A 13,541-nucleotide genomic window follows, 5' to 3' on the forward strand; every position below is an offset into this window, starting at 1 on the left:
TGCTTCTATTCATTAAATATAGCAGATGTTTTTATCAAGTTTGGCAAATTCATAAAAAAAAATTAAGCATTAGTCTTGAACAAATTTACACATCCAAAGTTAGATTTAAAACAAATATACAATAATCGAGATGTTGTTACTACTTTATACATCCCTTCGTATTTTATAGCAATACAAGAAATGGATTTTTGGATTTTAATTGGATTAAAAGAGTTAACATTAGAAAAGTAATTTAAGTCAAATCTCATCCGATTCAATTGTAGAGAAATCAAAACCAAATATAATAAAAATTAACAAAATATATTTTACCTTAGTTGGATTTTCCATGGATCCTTATTGTGGAAATGGCTGAAAGCGTTAGATATCTGAAATAAGTTAACACATGACTGAAATCAACTACATACAAACAAATCATATCTCCAAGACATGTTCAGGTATATAGATACATATATATATATCAGAATAAACTACTCAACCTCAACTCAGACTTGACTCCCTCTTGAAGTATCATTTTTGGTCTCCTGATAACCTGGAAAACCTACCATTGTCTACATATAAATACAACAATAGCCCCGTTGGATGTGAGCAAAACTCTCCATAGAATAACCATAGTAAATACAATATGTATCAATACAATGACATATGATATGCAATGCATGCATGTTGTGGAGGTATCAGGTCCAATGCTCATCCACTGAGCATATATCATGATGTCAAGTATAAGAGAATATCCATATATAGCATCATAAAAGCACCATCAAATCTCAAATCTCAACCAATCAATCAGAGAGGATCACAAATGATCATGTTTTTATGGGGCACATAATGTCAAACATAATATCGTGCTCAAAACCTATAATCAATCTCAAAATTCAATGATATAAAAAATATCCAAGCGTAATAGCTCAATGTGCATGTCATGTATCGATGAATGTATAAAATAATGATGTGTGTTAACAAAATATTTAATTATACATCGATCTACCAATCATAAATATTCATGTATGCGATGTAAAATCAACAAATAAGGCATATAGACATATAATTTTAGTCAAAGGAATCAATCATATATCATATGATACAGATACATGTCGTTTGTTAATCAGTCGCAATATACCTCGATTCTTCGTTCGCTGTTTAATGTAGCTCTATTTAAAATTAGGATTTCAATACAAAAAATCAATCTATATAATTCAAATATTCATTTCAATTAATTAAATCATTAAAATGCAATTCTAATAGCATATTTGAACGTATCAATTTGTTCTACGCTATTCAATTTAACATTGACATTATTAAAATAATTATATCGTACTATAAATCACAATAACTCATTATTATACACTCATTAATATACATCTATTCATTTACAATCAAAATTTCAAGTTCTATAATTGTTTTCAAACATTGAAAATTCATATAAAATTGAAATCGTAATATAATTTAATTCTGACTCTGAAATTTAGTTTCTCGTCAGCTATTGTATCGCATATATTGATTTCGAATTCAAATACATGCTTTTTCATCAATTCAATAAATAAAGGTATTAAATCAAAGAGAACATTACATCAAAAGAATGCTCTCAACACGATGATTTCGAATATGTTCTTTTTGAGTTTCAATGACGTTTCGATGTGTTTTTGATTCATAGAGCTTGACTTCTCACCTTGTTGGATCGGGAGGATCCTCTAAAAACGTTGATGAGCTGCAATAGCTCGTGTTCTAAGAAAATATACACCGATGAATTAGATCGAGTTTGGTATTAAACCAAACGAAAAACACTCGAAATAATCCTTCGTTGAGAAACACTGATATATTTTATATCTTGTGTAACTGAATGACTGGAAATAGTTAGGGATCGGTTATGGCTTATATCAATTCAGTTATGGACAGAACTGAACTGATATCAGCTGAACTTATCAAATCAGTTAAGAACAAAAACAAGCAGTTAAACAGAAATAACACAAGATATGTTTATGGATGTTCGGAGACTTCAACTGCTCCTACGTCACCCCTTCTACCACCTCGGGTAGGATCCACTAGAAGACTTTGATTAATTACATCAACTGTAATAACCCACCCAGCTTAGGACTTACCCACTGCCTAACTGAACTCCTAGTCTAGACTGAAGGCATCACCTTCCAACCAACACTTCTTTAATGTCTAGGTGAGAAAGACTACATACACATGTTTTACGTCATTGTGCAAGACGGAATTTGAGTGGTGGTGTGTGCGTGTGTGAGAACTGATCTCTGTGAACTACCCGAAAGTGTTCTCACATACTGAGAGAAATATGCTTCTAATTTACGCTGATAACACGTTGAAGTGTTCCCTCAGAAAACAGGGCTGATTGCTTCTTTAAAGCTGATATGCAATAAGCGTGCCCTCTCTGTATTTTCCATCAACTCTCATCATCGTCTTCACTGAACTTCGGCTCTATTTATAGGCGTTTGGCTGAACGTACAGTGAGACTCATTGAATGAATCCGTTGCAGTTTGAATTTGTTCTCCAAAATAGATATCTGGAACATTTGGCTTTAAGTGCTGCTGCAACGTCTCTTATTGTACTATGATCGTACAATAGCTTTTGTAACTTTGTGCACAGCTGGATTAAGCTTGTCGTATCTGCAAACTGGTTCGCTCCTAACTGATGTTCTGAACTGGTCAGTTGAACTGGTCTGGAATTGTTGAGGTGAAATCAGTTGACTTGTCAGCTGAGCTGATTTCACTGATTCAGTTGAACTTGTCAGTTGGGCTCTTCATCAACTGGCTGGGCTTTCGAACGTCTTCTTCTGAACCACCAGTTGAACTGCTCTTGATACTTTAATTATATTGGTTCAGTTCGATCAATCAGTTGGCACTTTTCAGTTTACATCTTCGATAGCTTCAGTTTAGGCTCGGTAACTGATCAGTTCGATCAGTTACAACATCTGCACACTCGGTAAATCATTAGAAACTTAATAACAAGTTTTGTTAACATCAAAAACAAGATTGCTAACATGAAGTGTTCCAACACACCTTTCTTCGCAGGTCGAGAGGAAAAATTAATGAAACAAAGGCCACAAACCATATTTATCAACCTTAAATCTTGTGCAAGTAAGGCGGTGGGCACAGGTGCAGGATTCCGAAGGTGTTCGGCGCGAGGGCAGGGTGCGCGTCTTCACTGCGCGAGTGTATGTTCTGTTCTGCTCGAAATTCTATTTTCCACTTCGATTTAGCAATGGTTGTCAACATAAAAATTGCAGCTCTATATTTTAGCTTTCATTTGTCGTTAACCTCACTCAATTTGAACATGTGACACAAAATTTATGCCAATTCTCCTAAAATGTGTCAGTGCAGTAACTTTAATACACACGACACACTTGAGGATGATTTTGCTTATATTTTCAAATAGATTTGGACAAAACTTAATACATAAAAGTTTTAATGCTACATATTATCTCTCTAATAAAATTAGTTTCATCTCATTTAAACCAATATACATATTATTATGCTAGAAACCATAACAGATATCACTTCTCCATTGCGGTTCAAGATATTTTTTCAAACGTAAATCAATTACTAATACAATGTTTCGTTATGAAAACATATTTTCTCACTTTCATTGTCAATTATATATTTCATATACTCGATAATTTGACAAATATCATGAATTATCGAAATCAAAATACGATTTACGATAATACGATGTGAGATCTTTACGATCATCACAAAATATATGATATTTTCAACTTGACAAGAATCTTTTGATAAGTATTTAAATTTGAATATTGGACAGGGTGTCTAAAATTCTTTTGGTAATTATATAAATTTCACAAAAATTCTCATTAGGCCATCTTAAGAAATTTCTTAATCTATATGACTCATGAAAAATATTATTTTTATGTCAAAATATTACTTTTTACTCTATATATTAATCGAGTCGACCTGTTTCACGGTATATATTCATGAGAATGTCTAATAGGAATACATTTAACAAAAATTGTTATAATATAAATATTTATTTATTATAATAAGTGTTCTAAAAAATTATAGGTGATAGTCTAGCTTATAGACGATTTTTTAGCTTAAATATCTAATTCTTCTTGTTCATCTCCACATCTCTTCGAAAATTCTTTTGTATCAATTCAAACTCAAAATCTATGACATGCTTATCATATTCATCCAATACAATAAATGAGAACAATATTTCAAAAATATTAAAAATAAATTTAAAAAATTATATATTAATCTAAGCTACTGTCTAGACGAATTATTATTCTCAGCTCTTCATACGCTAATATTGGTTTAAATAATTTTATATTAATTATTATTTCATGTAATACTAATAAAAACGTATAAATATAATTATATTATTAAATAATTATTTCATATGTTATGACTTGGGCCTTTTGGCTAAACCAATAATTACCGTATGAAGAGCTGAAAGACTCTCTCCCCACACTGACATCAAGCGCCGTCGTAGATTCGCTAGAACCCTGCCATCGAATCGTGTACTCCGGTGCTCTGTTCCGGAAGCTCCCCTCAGTACAGGTACTTTATTCCCCTCCTCGCGCGTTTACTTCGCTGAAAATTGTGGAAAACTTACGATCATCTCAATATCTGATTTAATTTTCTCTCTCACTCCGGTTTATGTGTACATTTTTATTTTTATTTTTATTTTTATTTTCAATGCGTACTGTTGTGAAGTTGTTTAGATAATGGTGATCTGAATGCAGTGTGGATTTATGCTTTGGGGGGTTGATATGATAGGGATGAGTTGGCTTAGCGCTTTCCTAATCGGGGCGGGTTGTTTTGCCCTGGGGTGCCTGCTGGGGGCATGCCGTTCGGCTCGAGCTTTTCGTTTACTGATATCATCCAAAGAATCTAAGATTGCCGTGAATGACGATGATAAGAAGAATAAGAAGAAGAATGGGGGTAAACAACCACTTGAGGTCGAAGAACTGGCTGAAATTCTGGAAGATTTTAAAATGGTGATTGTGTTTACATTTATTTGATTAGCGTGGTGTCATATGCGTTATAAGGTCTAATAGTTTATTATTTGTGTGAAGGTTTTAGTTGTGAGAAATGACTTGAAAATGGGGAAAGGGAAGATTGCTGCCCAATGCAGGTAATTTATGGTATAGTTCGATGATTGCTTTGAAATGCAATGCCGGTTACGGATAGTTGGTCTGTTATATGTAGTAAATTAACTGAATATATTTTGTTGATATCGATTTTATTGAAGGAGAAACTAAAGATTATGTTCATAGTTTTAAATAATTATCCTCTCTTGTTCAATTAAATCTATATATTTCGTTGTGGGAACCTCAACAAAATAGTATTGTATATATAAATAAGAGGAATGGACTTCAAATATGTAATATGTACTGAAGAATTGTAAGGAAGAATGACATACTAGATTCTGAAGTTTATGATTGAAGGGAAACATTTGATCTTATATATTTTGGTTCTTATGCTTTATCTGTGGGGATGTGAAATAATCGGAATTGAACTCATTGTTATCAATATTGACAAGTGTTTAAACTTATTCCTGTAGTCAATAATAACTTTTAAAAAGTGTTTATTTTCTTATTCATAATGATTTCTTAAAGATCATTTTGTTAGTTGTCTCATATCGGTTGGATAAAATACCTGGAAGTTGTATATATGGTCTTGGACAATCCTCCATTTTTGAGCTAGCTTTTGGGGTTGAGTTAGGTCCAAGTTCCAATCTTAACATGGTATCAGAGTTCAGGTTCCACCATTATGTGTTAGACTGTCCATAGTTGGGTCACCCGTTCTACCTATAATTAGGTCATTTGTAAACTTCACGCTCTAGATGTTCATTCCTAGGCGTGATGGGGGTGTGTTAGTTGTCCCACATCGGTTGCATTAAATACCTGGGAGTTGTATATGTAGTCTTGGACAATCCCCCCTCTTGAGCTAGCTTTTGGGGTTGAGTTATGTCCAAATTCCAATCTTAACACATTTACATTTAAAAGTACACTTTTTGTTTTATTGTGTACAGCCATGCAACCTTGGGTCTGTATAAGAGACTTTTAAACAGGGCACCCAAGTCGTTGAACAGGTACTTCTAAGGCGCGATTCCAAATAATTTTCATGCAATTTGAATTAAAATGGTTGGTTTCAAATTTTTTACTGTTCAAGGTTGATCTTTGTGCAGGTGGGAGATGTGCGGGCAGGTAAAGGTGGTTGTAAAAATTGAAAGTGAAGATGATATGCTTATTTTACAGGTCAGAATGGCGACGGAGAAGAATTTCAATGATATGTTACGAAACATAGGTGTTCGGTTTAGTCTCATGCATGGTATCATACAATATGCAAATAGGCTATGCTATTTTGTTCAACTACAGTGCTTAATACAGCCCAAGGATTAAATAAACACTGAAGTAAACAACTGTGAGTGTTGTATTATTGTGTGTTGAATTTTTCTTGAAGGATAGAGTAAGTGAATTATACTTTCATCACATGGTAACTGGAAGTATTCTGAATAGGCGGTGATTCATTTGTTGTAGAAAGAAAATAAGATGGATAAAATGTCAAATTCTTAGTTCTTGAGCATCAATTTACTGTCTCAAACATAAACACAATTCCTTACAAGATATCTCACAATTTAAAATTCGACCTGCTCCGTTCATGAACCCTTTTTGGTGGAAAAAGCTATGATGATGGTGATTTGCTTCTGGCAGATTATGTATTGAACACCATCTCAAATAAGAAGGATAGAATTCGGTGTTGGTATATACATGATCTAAATTCTTCTTGTGCAGGAAAACTACAAAACTATGTTTATGATCAAACTGGATGCTTCCGCTTACCTTCTTGAGGATGCACTAACTTCATTTTGAGAGTTTAATGTGCACATCTCAAGATAATCATCCCTCATTTTGTATAGAAACTTGATCCGTATGGAATATCCATAAATCGTATACTTCATCACATGATATAAGGTTCTATCACGATGATGTAATATTCTTTATCATCACTGGTCTGCTAATGTTTTTAACTTGTGCAGGAAAGGGCAAAGTCGCTAAATATACCAACACATATAACTATTGATGCCGGGAGAACACAGATCGCCCCTAGTGAGTTATATAGCTATTTATTTTTGCGTGAATCGTTTCATGTTGATGTACTAGGTGACAATTGTTTCCATTTTAGAAATACGATGAAACTAATTTGAAAAATCCTACTTGAACTGCCTTCATGTATGTATCCATGCTACTTTATTTTGATGAACTTCAAGTCAGTGAAACCTAATTTAAAGAGGGAAAGCACGACTCCCATCCCTGCCCTCCAACCGATGAAAAGAAAATATTCACCCATGTAACACTTACCTCGTACTGGCTGAACATTTAGTGGCTTCAATTGAAAATCAAAACGTTGCCCTATTCGAATTTTCAGGTTTTTATAATTAATAATTGTGAGCTTTTCATAATTAACTATGGCGGCTATGTATTTCTGAGATAATTTCTTTGGACTGAAAAGCCTAAACTGCTAGTTGGTTAAAATAAGCCTAGTTATTAATTAGGGCTGCTTACATCTGCTCTTTTAATTGCAGCTGAACTATGGATGGATTCGGTTCTAGTTGTGAAAAAAAAACGAACAGAAGCAATAAATGCTTGTAAAATGATAAATAGGATGTCTGCCTACTTTTTTTACATCAATATGAACAGATTTTATCGTTTTTAAACTTGAATTCTATGGCAAATCCCACCTCCAAATGAACATGCAAAGTTATCACATTTTTTGAGATAGAGAGAAGATTCTGTTTAGCTGAGAGTTTGAGGAAATATCTGCATTTCAACAGATCATATTTAGGTCTGTGTTCATTTTTTTTATCAGAACATATTTATGAACTGAATTGCATATTTTTTTTTTCTGGATTACGTTTATTGCTGTTCCACTCAATTTCTCCATCCCAATTTTCCAGATTCAAGGACGGTGATGGCGGTGCTAGGTAAGGTTCACATTTTCTATGTCCATGTAACTTTCAGTTCTCAATGCTGGTGGAGCAAGGTTATCTGGGTCAAGCTCGGATTATGAGAAATTGCGTCTCCTGCCAGCACACAGAGTTGTGTAAATTCACTTTGTCGAGTCATACTAACAAGTATCAACTCTTCTTTTATTTGTATGCAGGGCCAGCTGACCTGGTCGACGATGTGACTTGGTGGATTGAAGCTTTTATAGCTCGAATTTCATATCATCATTGATCTCAAGACCACACAAAGAAGTTGGCAAGATCTTCGCTTGACGGGAAAAATTGGGGATATCAACTTTCTAATATAGGTTGCTGTTGCAACTTGTTATGATGACACAAAGTAACACAAGTTTAGACATGAATCATTGTTTTGGGAGGGATCTTTATTGTTTCTTCGACTCCCAAATTGAAATAATGTTATTCATGATCGAAGTGTTAAACTTATTATGTCTCATGCTTGCAAAGCCTTGCATCGAATTGAACTTGTACGATTTCCATTACTTGTGGACTATATAATATGACAGAGGGATTAAATGTGCTATGTATGTTGTAAAAGAATTCGATGAGTGGGGTAACCTCATTCGATATTTTATTATAAAAAAGACAAGATATTAATATTATAAAAATAATGCCGATAGAGAGATATATTTTTATATATATAGATAAATTTAGATATTGTAAAGTAGTTATACTTTTAAAAAATTCCACATAATTTTTTTGAATAAATAAGAAAAAATAGCAAGTCTTTATTGAATGTTATCTTTAAATTTTATTAAAACAATTATTCACAGGCACGTTAAAATAAGTTCTTAAAAAATAAGTAACCAATTTATTTTTACTCAAAACCCTTTAAAATATCACACAACATACTGTTTTTAAAATTGACAAAAACTTACGTGAGACGGTCTCACGAGTCGTATTTTGTGAGACCTATCTCTTACTTGGGTCATCATGAAAAATATTACTTTTTATGCTAAGAGTATTACTTTTTATAGTGAATATCGATAGGGTTGACCCGTCTCACATACAAAAATTCATGAGACCGTCTCACAAGAGACATACTCTTTAAAATTTAATTTACTTTAGAAAAAAAAAGTTTTCTATAGAGGGTTCTGTGAGAGGAATATACTGACTTGGGACCATGCATGGATTGCCCAAATCAGGTAAATCTGCAGGAAGGGTACGTCAGAAGCCGGGCAGGTGAATGTCCGGGACATCTTATTACCCGATACATCTTCCTTTTCGAGTTATCAGAAACCCAGGCTCTCACACAAGTTCTCGGGGAGGATTCTTACCTGTGCTACTTCGAAAATAGCACCTCACTCAAGTGCATCAGTATGTGCTACCTTATGTTCGACAATCATCTGTCAGAACCACAGGCGTTTGGCGTGTCAGAAAAAGTTATCAGAGGAGGGTATGGGCAGCCATCTTAACTTAATTAGCAGGTGGACACTGAAAACAAGGTAATCATATGATTTTCTCCTATAAATAGCAGATATGTTTTACATTTGAATGATCCGAATATTTTGTTTCTAAGCTCTTGGCATTCACGTATATTCACACATATACATAGCCATTTTTCTCCTTCATCCTTCACCTGCTGACTTAAGCAATCAAAGTGGTCATGCCGGACACCTTTCCGGCGCCCATTCATGAGTTTATTTCCTTGTTTACAGGTTACGTTTGAAGCCATATCCTTGCTCATTTTCCTTAATTCAAATCTTATCAGATCCTGTGGATTAACTCGACCCTGCTCACCCAATTCGTCCGATCGCATCATTGGCGCCGTCTGTGGGAAATTGAGCTCAAGACATAGACATGGCCCCTAACTAGAAGAACAAATCAGATACTTTTCGGGTTCTTGGAGATGATGCACTTATCTCCTGGACAAGGTGGTCCTCCGCCCACAGGACCTCCACCTGTTATTACTTTGTCACCAGAGGATTTAGCTCGGATTATATCCCAAGCAGTGGAGAGGCCGAGCAAGAAGGGCACCTTCTCATAATGCTACAACACCGCCCGAGGGGAGTAAGAGCGAGAGCAAGCAGGTGAGGGAGGAGGAAGTGAGAATGGATGAAGAGGGAAGTCTAGTGCCGGTTCTAAGTCTTATACTATGGCCGATGAGTTGGAAGAATTGAGGCAGAAGATGAGGATTTTGGAGGGGCAAATGGAGAGTCGGAATCATGCTCGGGGAGTCAGTAAAGGATGCTCTTTGGTTGATGTCATTGTCCGGGAACCTCTGCCCAAGCATTTTAAATCTGCAAAGTCAGGATTATGATTGCAGTGCTGACCCGGAGGAGCATATTGGCCTGGTTTGAGAACATGGTCATGCTGCATTGCTATAGGGATCGAATCAAGTGTAAGGTGTTCTTAACTACTCTGGTGGACTCGACCTAGAGGTTGTTTGCAGGATTGTCCCCTCAGAGCATTCAATCTTTTGAGGATTTTCAAAAGATGTTTTTACATCACTTCAGCAGCAGCAAGAAGTACAAATGACTGTTTTTAGTTTTTTGAAGTAAAGCAGATCCCGGAAGAAATTTTGAGGGCTTACATCCGAAGATTTAATCGTGTTGCTTTGGATGTTCTCTCCTGCGCCCCTGATACCAAAACTACTGTATTCACTCAGGGGCTAAGGGAGGGGGAATTTTTTCGATCATTGACCAAGAAGACGCCCGGGGATTTTGAAAATCTTTTGGCCCCGGCGGAAAAATACATTAATATGGAGGAGGCTCAAAAGCAGAAGAGAGAGGCTTTGGAGAGAGAGAGGGGTGACCGGGTGGCCAGACCCGAGGAAAGAGGGCAGAGGAGGGGCAATCCCGGGCATTTTTCTCAACATGTGCCTTAAAAGATTGTCGAGACCGAAAATTACAAGAATTTAGTGCAGAAAGATGCAAGATCTGAATCGCACTCCACAGCCTGCTAGGCCCGAGAAGAAGGGACATTGCACCCTTCAAAAGTCGGTTTTCATAACACAGAGGATTGCCGGATGCTGAAGAGAGATTATGTCCCGCCTACTGTCCATGGATATAATCCACCAAATAAGAGGCCGAGGTTGCCACCTGGACAAATTGGCAGCAGGACCCAGTGCCTGGGAGAACTCGAGAAGTACCCCTAGTGGGAGGAGAAATCAGGATGCGGAGAGGAAAAAGGCATCGCCCCTTGCCTTGAGGGTAATAAAAATGATCTTTGGAGGTTCTACCGATGGTGATTCCAATTGGGCTCGAAAGACGAGGAGTAGGAGAGATTGTATGGAGGTTGAGGTAACGAGGAGGAGTGAGGTGATTATAGCTTTGGTTCGGAGGATCTCAAGTGTAATGCCCGAGATTTTTGTCCTGTTAATCCGAGATTATTATTTATAAATTGATGTGATTATAGAAGGACCACTCCGAGACCAGATTTGGAAAGGAATGAGGATTGTAGTTGTGAAATCCAACAGGTATCGCGCATATGCGCGCCAACATGCGAGGAGACGAGGCGCGCATATGCGCGATCATGTGAAATGCAGAAGTGCCAAGACAGTAGGTCTCGCGCATATGCACGAAGACAGGGCGCACATATGCGCGAGCACTGATGTATGAAATTGTGACACTTTCTTGCCATGCATGGGAACATGTATTAACCTCATTAATCCCTCATTCCAATTCAGATTATGCAGAGGAAAGAACCGAGAGTTCTTAGAAATTCTCAAGCTTTCATATTGGGAAATTTGATTTTGTGTTAGATCCATCCGTCAGAATTTCGATCCGAGTTGAGTTTTGTGCTCCTCGTAAAAGGCTTCAAAAGGACGTAAGTTTTACTACTTTCTTTTATGGTTTGAAAACTTGACATTGAAGGAATCATGATATGATTATTATTATGTGTTCCTGAGATTGTAGTAATCGTATAATCAAAACCGGATCGAAGAACAGACACCGTATGAAATTGTTATCATTTTACAGATTTGATTTGATTGAGATTATACATAATTTGAGAATATCAGCTTGTGTTTATTATAATTATGAATTGTTGAGATTGGTATCTGTTGATATTTGAGTTGCTGGATAATTGAGATTGTGCTGTTATGCCGTCGAAACAGAATTAGATTGAGTTATGATCATATCCAGTATTGCCTTGAGTTGTATGTGATATTGTATTTCTCGAAATGTCATTCCAGATTTGGTATTGAAGGTTTCGAAGGCTGAACAGAGCCAAATTGATATTTGATTTTGTTGACCAGACTGATCTACGAAAAGAAAGATATAAATCAATGTTAAACCGGGAAGATACGACTCGAGTCAGAGATAGCTTGAGTTTCCCAAAACCACATACTTTATTATAATTGCTTTGATGTTTTCAATTCATGAGATTGATATGCTTAGTCTATTGATTTATAGCAAGCATGTATTGAGTCTTTGGCAGAGGTGCCAAGTCACTGGAAATTTGGTGGATATCGATATGCTTAGGAGTAGATCGGCTCCTATTGTAAAGATTCGATATAGAGAGCCAATGTCTGGGAATAAGAACGTACCATCTAGCTAGGAAGAGTAGGTGGGAGACTTGTTACGTTCTTATTCAACCGAGATCCCTAGATAAGAGTCGAGTCAAGAGTAAGAGTCAAAGAGTTTGATTTATTGCATCGATTTATGCTTTCGTAGACTACGATGCATATTGTTTTATAAATGTTATATGCTTTTGTATATGTTTGTTTGAAATGCATGTATATGTTGTTTATACTGGGAATTATAAATTCGGCTGTTGTTATGTTTGTATGTGTGCATGACAACAGGTGAGACAGATCAGGGTCGAGAAGAGCTTGGCGATCGAGATTAGAGTGGAGATCCGGGCTTAGATGTAGAACTGAATTTCAACACTTGATATGTAGTTGTTGAATACTAGTTTGTATGGCTTTTTTTTGTAAGACTTGTACTTTGGATCATGTTGTAGATATTAAACTTGATCTTGTAATTTGAATGAGATGAGACTTAATTTGTTATAGAACTTTGTACACTTGTTTATAAAGTGTTCAACATTTAAAACAAAAATTTACGACCCACTTTATTTAATTGATCCATTAAATCCTAATGACGATTGAAAAGAATGAGTTAGCGTCCGGGTCCCCACACCAGGTGGTATCAGAGCTGTATATTCCTTAGACTGGGATAGAAGCGAGTGAGCGGGGTAGATTGAGTTTTCTTTCCTGCTTTTGTGATGCTAGCATGACACATGTTTTACTGATTTGAAATACATGTTTACCTGATTATGTGATTTAATTGGAAACGTGTATTATTAAAAGAATGAATTAGAACCGATTCTTGATTAGAGGTATGATGATCAGAGGAGGACTGAAAAAGATTTGTTATATTTGATTACTAACCCTTTTGATAATCAGATATGCCTCCTCGAAGAATCTCAGAACAGGGTAGTACCTCTACTAACCCAATGGATGTTACAGCGAAACCTATGGAAACACTATTGAAGAGATTTCAGTCGTTCAAACCGCCGACTTGAAGTGCACAGAGAATTCTATTGATTGTGAGAGTTTGCTTGATGACATTGAGATGTTATTGACTCACTTGATT

General features: G+C 35.9%; 1 pseudogene; it reads left to right on the top strand.

Annotated features, from left to right (window-relative positions):
* Nucleotides 1-4,393: 4,393 nt before the first annotated feature.
* Nucleotides 4,394-8,207, top strand: LOC142533869 (uncharacterized; annotated as a pseudogene).
* The last annotated feature ends 5,334 nt before the right edge of the window (nt 8,208-13,541 follow it).

Source organism: Primulina tabacum, chromosome 18, assembly GCF_025594145.1.
Source record: "Primulina tabacum isolate GXHZ01 chromosome 18, ASM2559414v2, whole genome shotgun sequence".
NCBI classification, from domain to species: Eukaryota; Viridiplantae; Streptophyta; class Magnoliopsida; order Lamiales; family Gesneriaceae; genus Primulina; species Primulina tabacum.